Here is an 11,504-nt window from a genome sequence, read left to right as displayed (position 1 = left end):
CACCAGGCCACCATGGGGATGTCACTGCTCCAATTAGTAGAGATACACATTGGGTAGTGCCCCCTGCTGGCCAGCTGGGGCACTACCAGAGAGAGAGAGAGAGAGAGAGAGAGAGAGAGAGAATGGCAAGAAGAGGAAATCAAGGCCACTGCCTTACTTAGCCAGCAGGGGTCACTAATAGGGGATGGACACATACAGGGTACTGCCCCACCTGGCCAGCAAGGGTCACTGCCCAGTTGGGGGATATACAAAGGGTATTGCCCCACGTGGATGCCAGGGATCAGTGCCTGCCATACCTGGCCACAGGGAGTGTGTGTGTGGGGGGGGTGTTACACACAGGACACTGCTCCGCTTGGCCCCAGTGCACATTCCTAATGGGGGAGCGATGCACACCAGGAACAGGGTTCACTGCCACAAGGGGGTTGGAAGATACCCAGGGTACTGCCTGACATGAGCACCTTGCAGGAGGGGAAGAATACACCTAGGGCACTGACTCATCTGGCTACCAGTGGTCACTGGCCCAATGCAGGGGTTGGGGTGAGTAAATACACACAGGGATTGCCCCACCTGGACAACACGAGTCACCGAGATGAGAGTGGGATACACAGAGGGCACTGCCCGAATGGCTGATATACATACAAGACCCTGCCCCGCCCAGCCACCAACGGTCACAGTCGCAATGGTAGTGGTGGGGTCCCATAGGCAGCTGCCCTCAGTGGCCACCAGGGATCGCTGCAGCAACGCTAGGAGGGATACATGCCAGGCAGTGCTGCATCTGGCCACCAGGAGCCACTGCTCCAACAAGAAGGCATCTACAGGGCACTCCCGTGCCTGGCCAGCAGGGGTCACTATCACAGTGTGTACGTGTGTGTGTGGGGGGGGAATACACATAGGGCTCTGCCACACCTGGCCTCAAGACACAGGGCACTATCCCACCTGGCCACCAGGGGTCAGTGTCCCTAAAGGAGTGATATTCACCATGCACTGCCCCACCTGGTCACCAGGGGGCACTGCACCCTGACACCGACCCACACATACCCTTGGTGAGCAGGAGTGTGCCTGTGTGTTATTCTGCACTTTAAGAAATGAGGAAAAGGCTAATTTTACTTAAGTTTCTGATGAAGAAAGCTCTAAGTTACAACCCTCACCTTGCCAAGCACCTGCCCAAACCCAGAGCAGTATCCCCGATGACAGCAGAGACCCCAGAACACAGAGACCCAAAGGAGAAGCAGCTTTTAGGTGAAGCAATGACAGACTCCGGGGAGGGGCTCTGGGGAAGCAGAGAAAGAGCAACTAACTGCAGTGGGGAAAATCATAATCTACCAGGGAGAAAAAACTGACTCCACTAGGATATCACACCAACTCCTGCCAGGCTGGGGTACCCAGCAATTCGGGGCTGGAGCAGCTCCAGCTAGAGGCTGGGCAGAGGCAGGTGGTGGTTCGTGACCTCAGCCTCTGTGCTGAGTAGGCTGCTTTGGCTGCGAGGAGGGACAAGGAACCCGCTGGCCAGGATCTTGCTGCCCGAGGAGGGCGAGATCTGTGGCAGTCCTTGGAGTAGCTGGTTCAGCAGCCATGAGCCGGCCTGCTTGTCCATGCCGGAGCTCTCAGGGAGCACCCTGTGCACAGGTGTACGCACGGGATGGAGGCACCAGTGTAACGCTACAGGGCCAGACTCTGCTGAGTGCTGCCTGCAAGAGACGGGGCAGAGTCAGAAGGGCAGATGGGGCAGGAGATGACAGGGCCAGCGGCCGTGAGCTGAACCCATCACACTTCCAGCCTTTGACATCACCAGCCGTCCCTGCAGCTCTCCACCTGTCCCGCTGTCCATCCAACCCTCAAGCCCCCCGTCCGTCCCCACTGTATGCCATACACACCCCTTCATCCCTCTGCATGCCTCACACACTCATCTATCTCCTCGTGAATCCCGCTGTCCCTCCGATTGGCTGTGCAGTGCCTAACACACCCTGAGCGAGGCTTAGGGTGATGCAGTAATGGAGCTAGGGGGTCATAAGAGGGGTTCTAGGTATCTCTAATGCCAGCCCCACTTCTCCTGTGCCCAAAGCCATGACCGCGAGCCCACCCCTCTTAGTCTTAGAGCCCACAGCCCCAAAGACATGAGTGGCCACTCACGCTGTGACCCAGTTACAGGAATGAAGTCTCCCCAAACTATTTGGAAGATAGGGGGTGGGAGGAGCAACCCCCTTAGCCTGGCAGGCAGTACACATCCTTCCCAGTAGGGCAGAGACCATGCCCATAGGCAGATAGACCCAGCCTAGCCCAGAGGAGACGGGGGAGGGGGAGCAGAGGAAGAGGATGCAGGCAACTGAACATAACAGGTGTTCATGAAAGGAGAGGGAGAGAGAGACAGAGACAGAGTGAGAGTTGCCAACACAGTAGAGAAGACCGAGAAAGACTGAAACCTAGGAGGAAGGAAAGAAACTCAGAACAGGGAGTCACCCTCATGGAGCCAACCTTCTGCTAGGGAGCATACACCACTCCTGGCCAGAGATGAGCAGCTCCCACAAATGGCAACATCATCTCCCTTGAAGCCACAGCTAGTCAGGAAACGTTTTTTCCCTTTTTTTATAAACAAACCCACACACCCAGCTAACGGGAAGTCCCTGTCTGGAGCCAGGGGGGCCGTGACCAGAGCCCTCACCAAACCAGACACTTATCTCACTGACAGAGACAGCTGCTCTGTTCCCAGCTGGACAGGTCTTGCCTGGCATCGGCAGTATTCACGCTGTCACTGCTGTCACTCACTTTCCATCTCACCTCGGGGCTGGACTCCGTCCCCCCGACTTCTTTTCCCTTGGTATTAAACACAACACAAGAGGAAAACAAAAAGCAATGGTGGCGAGGCTTTTCTTGCTCCTCCCACACCCCAGGGCTCTGGGTTCAACCCTCCTCCCATTATGCCATCACAGCTACAATTAGAAATCACCCCTTTGATTATTGTCTCTTCTCCTGCACTTAATACCACAGAGCTCCACGCCCAGCTTGCATGTTCACGTCCTCTGAAGAAAACGAACCTGGGAAGAGCTGAGGAAGAGAGTGCCGTCACCGCTGACTCACACCCTGTGCTGGGAAAGGCAGAAAGCTCAGGACTGTTCACCTCTGCTCCGCTGGATGTCCAGGCTGCTCAGCTCCACTTCTTCCCTCTTCTCCTCTGGCTGGGGCTCCTGGGCGATTCATCTGCAAGGGCAGGAAATATCCGACCAGCGAGCCAGCCCTGCCCACAGCTCTACTGGTGTGCGAGAGCTCGCCCTCCCTCCGTCTCCCACATGCTCTAGAGCAGCCCCACACGATGAAGAGACAGAGGCAACGGGTTGCTTGGCCAGTCACCCCACCTCCACCACTGTAGTATCCAGTACCCGGTTTGATTCTCTTCCCTCCCGCGAGATGGTGCAGGCTCTCGAGACCAAGCCTGTGGGGATGAATGCACACGTCACCTGCCCATGTCCTATGGTAGGAGACAGTACAAAGAGAGAAAGGTGATGTGTTGGCTAACACAGTAGAGAAGTCAGAGAGAGAGAGAGGCATAGGAGAAATTAAAGTAACTCAGTGCCTAGAGTCACCCTCCTGGATCCAACCTTCTGCTGGGGTTGCACACACCATTCCCACCAAGAGAGATGAGCAGTCCCCAAACCAGACACTTATCTCAGGGACAGCTGCTCCGCTCCCAGCTGGACAGGCCTTGCCTGGCATCAACAGTGCTTGTGCTCTCACTCGCTTTCCATCTCACCACCGAGATGGACTCTGTCCCCACCCCCCAACACACACACACACACACACACTTCTTTTCCCTTGGTGCCAAACACACAGCAAGAAGGAAAAACCAAAGTTACCATCACAATCTGCCGTGATGGCTAGGGTCTCCTTCGCGCATCTCCCACACCCCAGGGCTCTACCCTGAACCCCCTTCCCATGATGTCAGAGCTACAATTAGAAGCACCCCACTGCACCTGCACCCAAAATAGTCACTCTGCACAGGAGACTCTTGTCCCTTCCACTGGTCTTAACCCACAGAGCCCCGGGCCCAGCTTATTTTTCTTTAGTACTGGGGCTCTCGTCCTCTCCTTCCTATCCCTCTTGGACTCCATCTGTGAGAGAGGACAGGGAAGTGTTACAGACACCAACACCCTCCCCCAGCTCTCTCTGTGCGCTGGCTTCACACCAAGTTGTCTCCCCAATCCTTGGCGTTGTCTAGCATGTCTCCCTCCACAGAAGTCACCTGGCCTCATCTTAGACTCCATTTTCATATTGCTCTTCTCCTTCCCAGAGCTCCTGCTCTGCTCCTCAGACTTGCCTTTCCTCAGCTCTGCAGGCAGAGGGGAAAGGGCACCATGGGAACACACACACCCCATTCCAAACACCACATAGTATCCACAGGGCTACCAAACCTTGTCACCTTTGGCCAAAAACCATACCCCACCCCGAGGGAGCAAAAGGCCTTTGTGAGCCCAGCACACACAAGACAGGAAAAGACTAACACCCACAGTGACCAAGCCCAGCCAAATTGGGAGCTTGCTCCCCCTTCCCAGGGCTCATGGATGGAGAAGTTTGGTGGGCAGTGGGGGGCCCTGAAGGACTGGCTCAGTGTGTGAATGAGTGACTGGGATATATGTGGGGGGGAGGGGTGGACTGTGGGGTTGGGGTTTCCAGGACGACCCAAGGGAAGGGAATGGGGGATTAGGGCTAAAGGAGGGTAGGGTTACCAAGGTGCACTGTGGGAATGGGGGATTTAGAGACCTCAGAGAGGATGGGTGGGGGTGGGTTGGAGGGCCCCTGGTGAGGCCCGAACCTCTTCCCACCCCTGCTCCACGCCAGCCCTACCCCCACTCCACCACTTTCCCTGAGCAACATCCCGGGGGACTGCAGCAGGGAGCGGGCACGCCCTGCACTCCCCGGGGGCGGGAAGTGGAGCGACTTGGACCCAGCCCGCTCTGCGCTGCTGGTGAGTGCAAGAGGTTTCCTCCCTGCCCCCCAAGCCTGGGCAGGAGATGGAGCAGTGGGGAAGGGGCATGGGATGGGGGAAGAGAAGGGGATAGGGGAAGCGGGGGCAGGGGGGAAGAGGCAGTGGGGAAGGAAGGGCGTGGGATGGGGAGGAGATGGAGAGGTGGGGAAGGGGCATGGGATAGGGAAGAGAGGGGGATGGGGAAGCGGGGGACCAGCATGTGAATCCCCTTGGCAGCAACTGGGACTCCCCTGTTAAGCAGGCCCATCAAACCCTCACCCTGACAAGCCCCATCTCCCCTGCATCTGTACTACCCTGATGAGGCCCCCCAGACGCCCTCCCCACTGAGCCCCAACCATCTGCACCCCCACCCAAATGAACCCCACCTCCCCTGCACCCAGACACCCCCCGCCACTGAGCTCCAACCACTTTCACTTGGTCCCCCCTGCAGACTCCCGTTGTCCCTGCACCTGGAACCTCCCTGTGCCTCCAGATCCCCCACTGAGCTGCCTGCACCCAGACTGCCCCACACAGAACCCTCTTACCCCCATCTGGATCCCCCCACACGATGTCCCTCTGCACGTGGGTCCTGCTGCCAGGCTGAGCCTCCCTCCCCACATCCGGTGTGCCTGGCACAAAAGGGGCAGGGCCCCGGGTGTTTCCGTGGCAGGCATGGCCCTTGTGCTGTGCCAGGGTCAGCTTCAGCCTTGCTGCCAAGTCCCTGTCCCAGGGGGGAGAGAGAGGCTGCAGGGCATTCTCCCAACTCCATGCAGCCAGTGGCCTGTGCTCCCCACTCCATGGTGGAGCCTCCATATTTATTTATTGTAAAAAAAATTGCAGAATTTTCAAATATTATGCTGTAGCGGGGTTGTATTGGAAAACTTCTAAAGGCCCCCCCCCCCAGCCTAACAGGAGGGACCACTGGACCCAGGGACCAACTGATTGCAGGGGACAACTAATGAAAAACAGGGGTCGGAGTGAAGGTCATAGGTTCAAAATGAGGAGACCGGACGGGGACACTGAGCAGAGAACCTCGGACAGCACCCACTGCTCCTCAAAGCTGTGGAGGGAGCCAGTGGACGCTGCCCAGTGGAACTCTGCCTGGACACGTGAGACGAGGGAGGAACGGAAATAGGCCCTGCAGTCGCAGAGCACCCCCTCGTCCAACATCCTCCTCCTGGTATTATAGATGGAGAGCTTGGCCTGGGCCAGGAGGAGGATGACGAGGAGGTCTCGCGACTTCTTGGGGCCACAGATAGGGTGTGCAAAGAGGAACAAGTGTGGGGAAAAGTGCAGCCAGAACCTCAACAAGAGGTTCTGGAGGAGCCGGAATAGGGGCTGCAACCTGGTGCATTCAAGACAGGAGTGCGCCAGGTTCTCCCTCATGCTGCAAAAGAGCCAGGCCTCAGGTATAGGGGTGAACCCGCCAGGTGCATGCCCGTGCTCACGGCTTCATGAAGGAGCTGCCAACCGATGTCCCTGAAGGGCCGTGGGACCAAGGTGGAATAAAGGCTGGCCCACCGGGGCTCCTCACCCTCTTGAGGTGGAAGATAGTCCTGCCATTTGGTGTCGGGGTGGGACGCAAGGGTGAGGAAGTGCAGTGTGTGGAGCACGAGCGTGTAGAGATGGACTCTAGGCGCGGTTCGGAACCAGACCTGCTGCAGGGTGTGCAGCCGGCTCGGAGTGTGTGAGCGGGGAGGCCGGGGGGGGGCTCGTGGAACAGGGGCTGAAGAAAAATGTCCAGAGGGCCAGGGGTGAGCGGGGAATGCCCTCTCGCAGGGCTCGCCGCAGGAAAACGAGAGAATCGGGTGACAAGGTGTCCTTCACCTCCTGGACTACGCGCCTGGGGGTCGGAAGGGTGGAAAGCCCCATGCGTCGACCAAGCATGCGGGGCGCCACCCAGTCCCCCCTGTCGTAGTCCAGGAGGTCTCAGGCTCAGGTGGTTTCTGCCAGGACCAATCTCTGACGCACCGAAGGAGACTCTGCCACCTGCACACGTAGATTGAGGTTGTGTAGCAGGGGCTCCCCAAGGAGGTCCGCCCCCTTAGTGGCCAGAAAGGATCTGGTCACCGAAAAAAGCTTTCAGGTCCAGAGGAGGTCCTGGTAGAAGACCGGCAGCTCGGAGAGGTCTCGCGGAAGACCTCTTGGATGGAGAAAAAAAGAGGTGCCGGTCATATTGGAGTCCTTGGAGGCAGCGGAGGAAGGCGTGCGCCAACGTGCTCCATGCCGGACTACCTGCACCGTAAAGGAGCCTTTTCAGGGCCTGGAGGTGGAAGACATGGACCTGGCTGCGCAGGACCTGGCTGTCTGTAAGCGAGGACTGGCCTGTCTCCTAGCGGTCACCTTCAGCCCTCAACTAAAACCTCTCCAGCGCATCAAGGATCTACAACCTATCCTGAAGGACAACCCATCACCCTCACAGATCTTGGGAGACAGGCCAGTCCTTGCTTACAGACAGCCCCCCAACCTGAAGCAAATACTCACCAGCAACCACACAACAGAACCACTAACCTAGGAACCTATCCTTGCAACAAAGCCCGTTGCCAACTCTGTCCACATATCTATTCAAGGGACACCATCATAGGACCTAATCACATCAGCCACACCAGCGGGGCTCGTTCACCTGCACATCTACCAATGTGATATATGCCATCATGTGCCAGCAATGCCCCTCTGCCATGTACATTGGCCAAACCGGACAGTCTCTATGCAAAAGAATAAATGGACACAAATCAGATGTCAAGAATTATAACATTCAAAAACCAGTTGGAGAACACTTCAACCTTCCTGGACACTCAATTACAGACCTAAAAGTGGCAATTCTTCAACAAAAAAACTTCAAAAGCAGACTCCAACGAGAAACTGCAGAACTGGAATTAATTTGCAAACTGGACACCATCAAATTAGGCCTGAATAAAGACTGGGAGTGGCTGGGTCATTACACAAACTAAAAACTATTTCCCCATGCTGATTCCCCCCCTCGCCCCCACTGTTACTCACACCTTCTTGTCAACTGTTTGAAATGGGCCATCCCTGACTAAGACTACAAACGTTATCTTCCCTCCTGATGATAATAGCCCACTTTGAGTTGTCTCGTTAGAGTTGGTATGGCAATCCACATCTCTCTCTCTGTGTGTGTGTGTGTGTGTCTGTCTGTCTGTCTGTCTCCAAATAAATTTGTCTCTAAAGTGCCACAAGGACTCCTCATTCTTTTATCTGGACATGGTGGCTCAGCCTCAGGCAAACCACAAAACTTTGTGCCCCAGAACAAATATTTGTGGAGAGCCTCAGTTATCAACACAATTAGCGTTTACAATCAATTAGCTCAAATTATAACAGGACCACCAACTCTAGTCTAGACAAAGCCGAAGCATGAGTCCCCCAGCCTAGACTGGACCTGGATTTTTAATATAAAAGGAGGCAACATAAATGTATCTTCTCTCCCCAAACAAACAAAAAAAACACCTAGGCCCCCAAATCTTCATGCCTTCTTTACACATTCGAAGAAAATCAAACAAAGGCACCGTAACAGTTATTGCCCCTTTACAGATCAACTTCAAAAATCAAATTATCCTTTACATTCCTAATTCCCCAAAATCAGGGTAACTGCTGACTTTGTGGGGCCGAAAGGCTGGATCTGGGTGTGAAAATTTGTTCCTTACCACCACTGCATGTACATATAGAACAGAGTGCTGGGAGCACAACAGAATAGGTTAGGGTAAGAGAAAGCGGATTAGGGGAAAGAGACCCTCAAAAAAATCTTGTCTTGAAAATAGCCACAGGATTGGTTTAGCTGTCAAAATTTTTGAGGTTGTTTAAGTGAGATACAGTCTCACTAAAATAATCATGTAACATCCAAATTGTATACTACTTATAACTTTTTTTTTTTTAATACACATACTGGAGGCTCACACTCTGCTCTAATCCTGATATTACTCTCTCAGGATCAATTGTGTATCATTTCTATCACCGCTTCCCTTTTGGGGAAGCAATAATTAAAAAGCTATTCAGGGACTGGGGTAGAATTTATGGTGCAAATTTAGGTCATTTGATCAAGAGGTTCCCAATATATGTTCTCTCCCTGCATTATGAGCTGCTTTTAATTTTCAAAGTACTCTAAAATCCACATGCATATGAATCCGATGAAGTGAGCTGTAGCTCACAAAAGCTTATGCTATAATAAATTGGTTAGTCTCTAAGGTGCCACACGTCCTCCTTTTCTTTTTATGGATACAGACTAACATGGCTGCTACTCTGAAACATGCATAATGTGATTATTGAAGATATTGGTATGCCACAACAGGGGCAATGGTGCAAGTATGGAATAATTTGGTTCAGGCATTCCTGGCATACTGTCCTCCCCACATAAGAAAATGTTAATATTCCAGTTGCTCTAAAACTGACATGCAGAGTGAGATTACCTTGACCAGTGGTATTCCACAACTGAAACTGAGGTAGAGGGGAACTCCCATTGAGTTGAATGGATCATTTCACACTACCCAGAGCTATTGTGTTAGACTATTCATCTCTTTAGAGCATCTTCATTCATCTGAGCCCACACCCCTGAATGGGCCATTCCACACATCAACAGTACTCCTGTACTGCAGAGGGCTGTGCAGAGCCCCTTCCTTTGCACTAGCTCCCTGAAGTAGATACAAAGTTTGGGGCTCCCTGCTATTCCTCTTGCTGCCTCCAGCTGGTGGATATGCTCCTCATGATCCATCAGTTACCATCCCCTTTTCTTCCCATGGCCCTTCCAGCCCTACCAGGGGCTTGGTGGAGCCAGGAGGAGGGCAAAGCTGGTAGTTAAAGTGGCAGATCATTCCTCTCCCAGAGGTGCCCTCCAATCATGCCCCCTCACTAACACCTCTTCCTCAGAAAACAAGAGAAACTAACTGCCCAAAAACATGGTTAATGAAGGTCTTGTTTACACTACAGCATCTATGCCAGCTAGACTCACCCCTGCTTAGTACCCTCTTCAACTCAAGAAGTGTGTTTCAGATTCCTGCTGGCACTGCCAGTCTGACAGGCCTTCTCTGGTCTGTCAGATTGGGTTTATATCTGCTGGTGAACCACAGCACCACCCATTAGGCTGCTTCCCAGGCTGGTGAAGCACCTGTGGTTCATTAGTTTTATGTCAGCGTAACTCCACTGATTTCCTTGGGGTTGCTCCTGATTTACACTGCTACAAATGAGGAGAGAATCAGGTACTGACTCCATAGGTGCTCCAGGGCTTCAGCACCCATGGAGAAAATAGTAGGGATGGTCAACACCCACAGCTGTTCGGCACTTGGCATGGGGCCTGAGGGGGGAGAAGGTGGAGCAGGGACAGGAAGAGGCGGAGCGAGGATGGGGTCTTGAGGGAGGGGGTGGGGTGCAGTGGGGCAGAGCACCCACCAGGAAAAATAAAAGTCAGCACCTATGCTGGGGGGAGTCCTTTCTCCCCACTGCAGCCCTAGGGCAGCCTGCACCCCAAACCTCTGATCCCTGGCCCCATCCCAGAGTAGGCAACCCCAGCTGGAGACCCCACCCCAACTCTCTGCCCCAGCCCTGAGCCCCCTTCTGCACCCTGAACTCCTCCTCATCCCTGCCCCACCCCATAGCCTGCACCCCCAGCTGGAGCCCCCCTGCATCCTGAACCCCTCACCCCCACCCCAGAGCTTGCACCCACAGCCGCAGCCCTCACCCCCTGCACCCAAACCTCTACCCCATCACTGAGCCCCCTCCCCCACACTGAACCTCAGCCCCTCTCTCAACACGCTTCACCTCCATATTGGTGCACATAACAAAAGTCATTCCACACATGGATGGGAAAAATTAGAGGAACAGTGCCCTTCACAGAGGAGGATGTAGGTTAACACTGAGGAGAAATGAGGTACTGGGGAGGGGAGATGAGGCACAAGTGAGGAGATTCTGAGACTGCTACCCAGGCCTCTGTGAGATTTGAACTCGTGACCCCTGTACCCTGAAACTACTGCTCTAACCCTGGGAGCTCCAGAGCTAGGCAGAGGGAGGCAGTAGGCTAATGCTGAGGAGAGACGAGCTACCTAGGAAGGGGAGACGTGCCACCAGCGAGGAGATTCTGAGCCCAAGACGGCTACGCAGGCCCCTGCGACGTGTGAACTGGCGTTCCCTGCATTCTGAGACCTCTGCTCTCACCCCTGAGCTGCGGAGCTGGCTGAGTCCCCACCGGGCTGCCAAACAAGGTCTCAGCCACATAGGACGTGCTGGCCTTGACCTGGTAGCTACTACGGCCCTCGCGTAGCAGCCGAATAGCTTGGGTTCCAGAAAAGGCCAGCTCCCTAGAGGGCTCTGCTGCCAAGCTGACTCAACAAAGCCTCCCGGGCCAGGGTCCATGGCAAGCAATACAAGGGAGTCCGGTAAGGAACTGCAGAGAGCGGGCAGCAGGGCCAGCTTGCTCGGGGGGTACCCGCAGGTACGCGTGAAGTGGAGGAGCCAGTGAAGGTCTCCAAGCTGCAAACTCAGGTGTGACGCGAATGATAAGGTGAGCAGAGAAGATTAGACAGGTCACAGAAAGGAGATCCCG

Source organism: Chelonia mydas, chromosome 15 (genome assembly GCF_015237465.2).
Source record: "Chelonia mydas isolate rCheMyd1 chromosome 15, rCheMyd1.pri.v2, whole genome shotgun sequence".
In the NCBI taxonomy this organism is placed as follows: Eukaryota; Metazoa; Chordata; order Testudines; family Cheloniidae; genus Chelonia; species Chelonia mydas.
Note: the sequence above shows the minus strand (reverse complement) of the source record.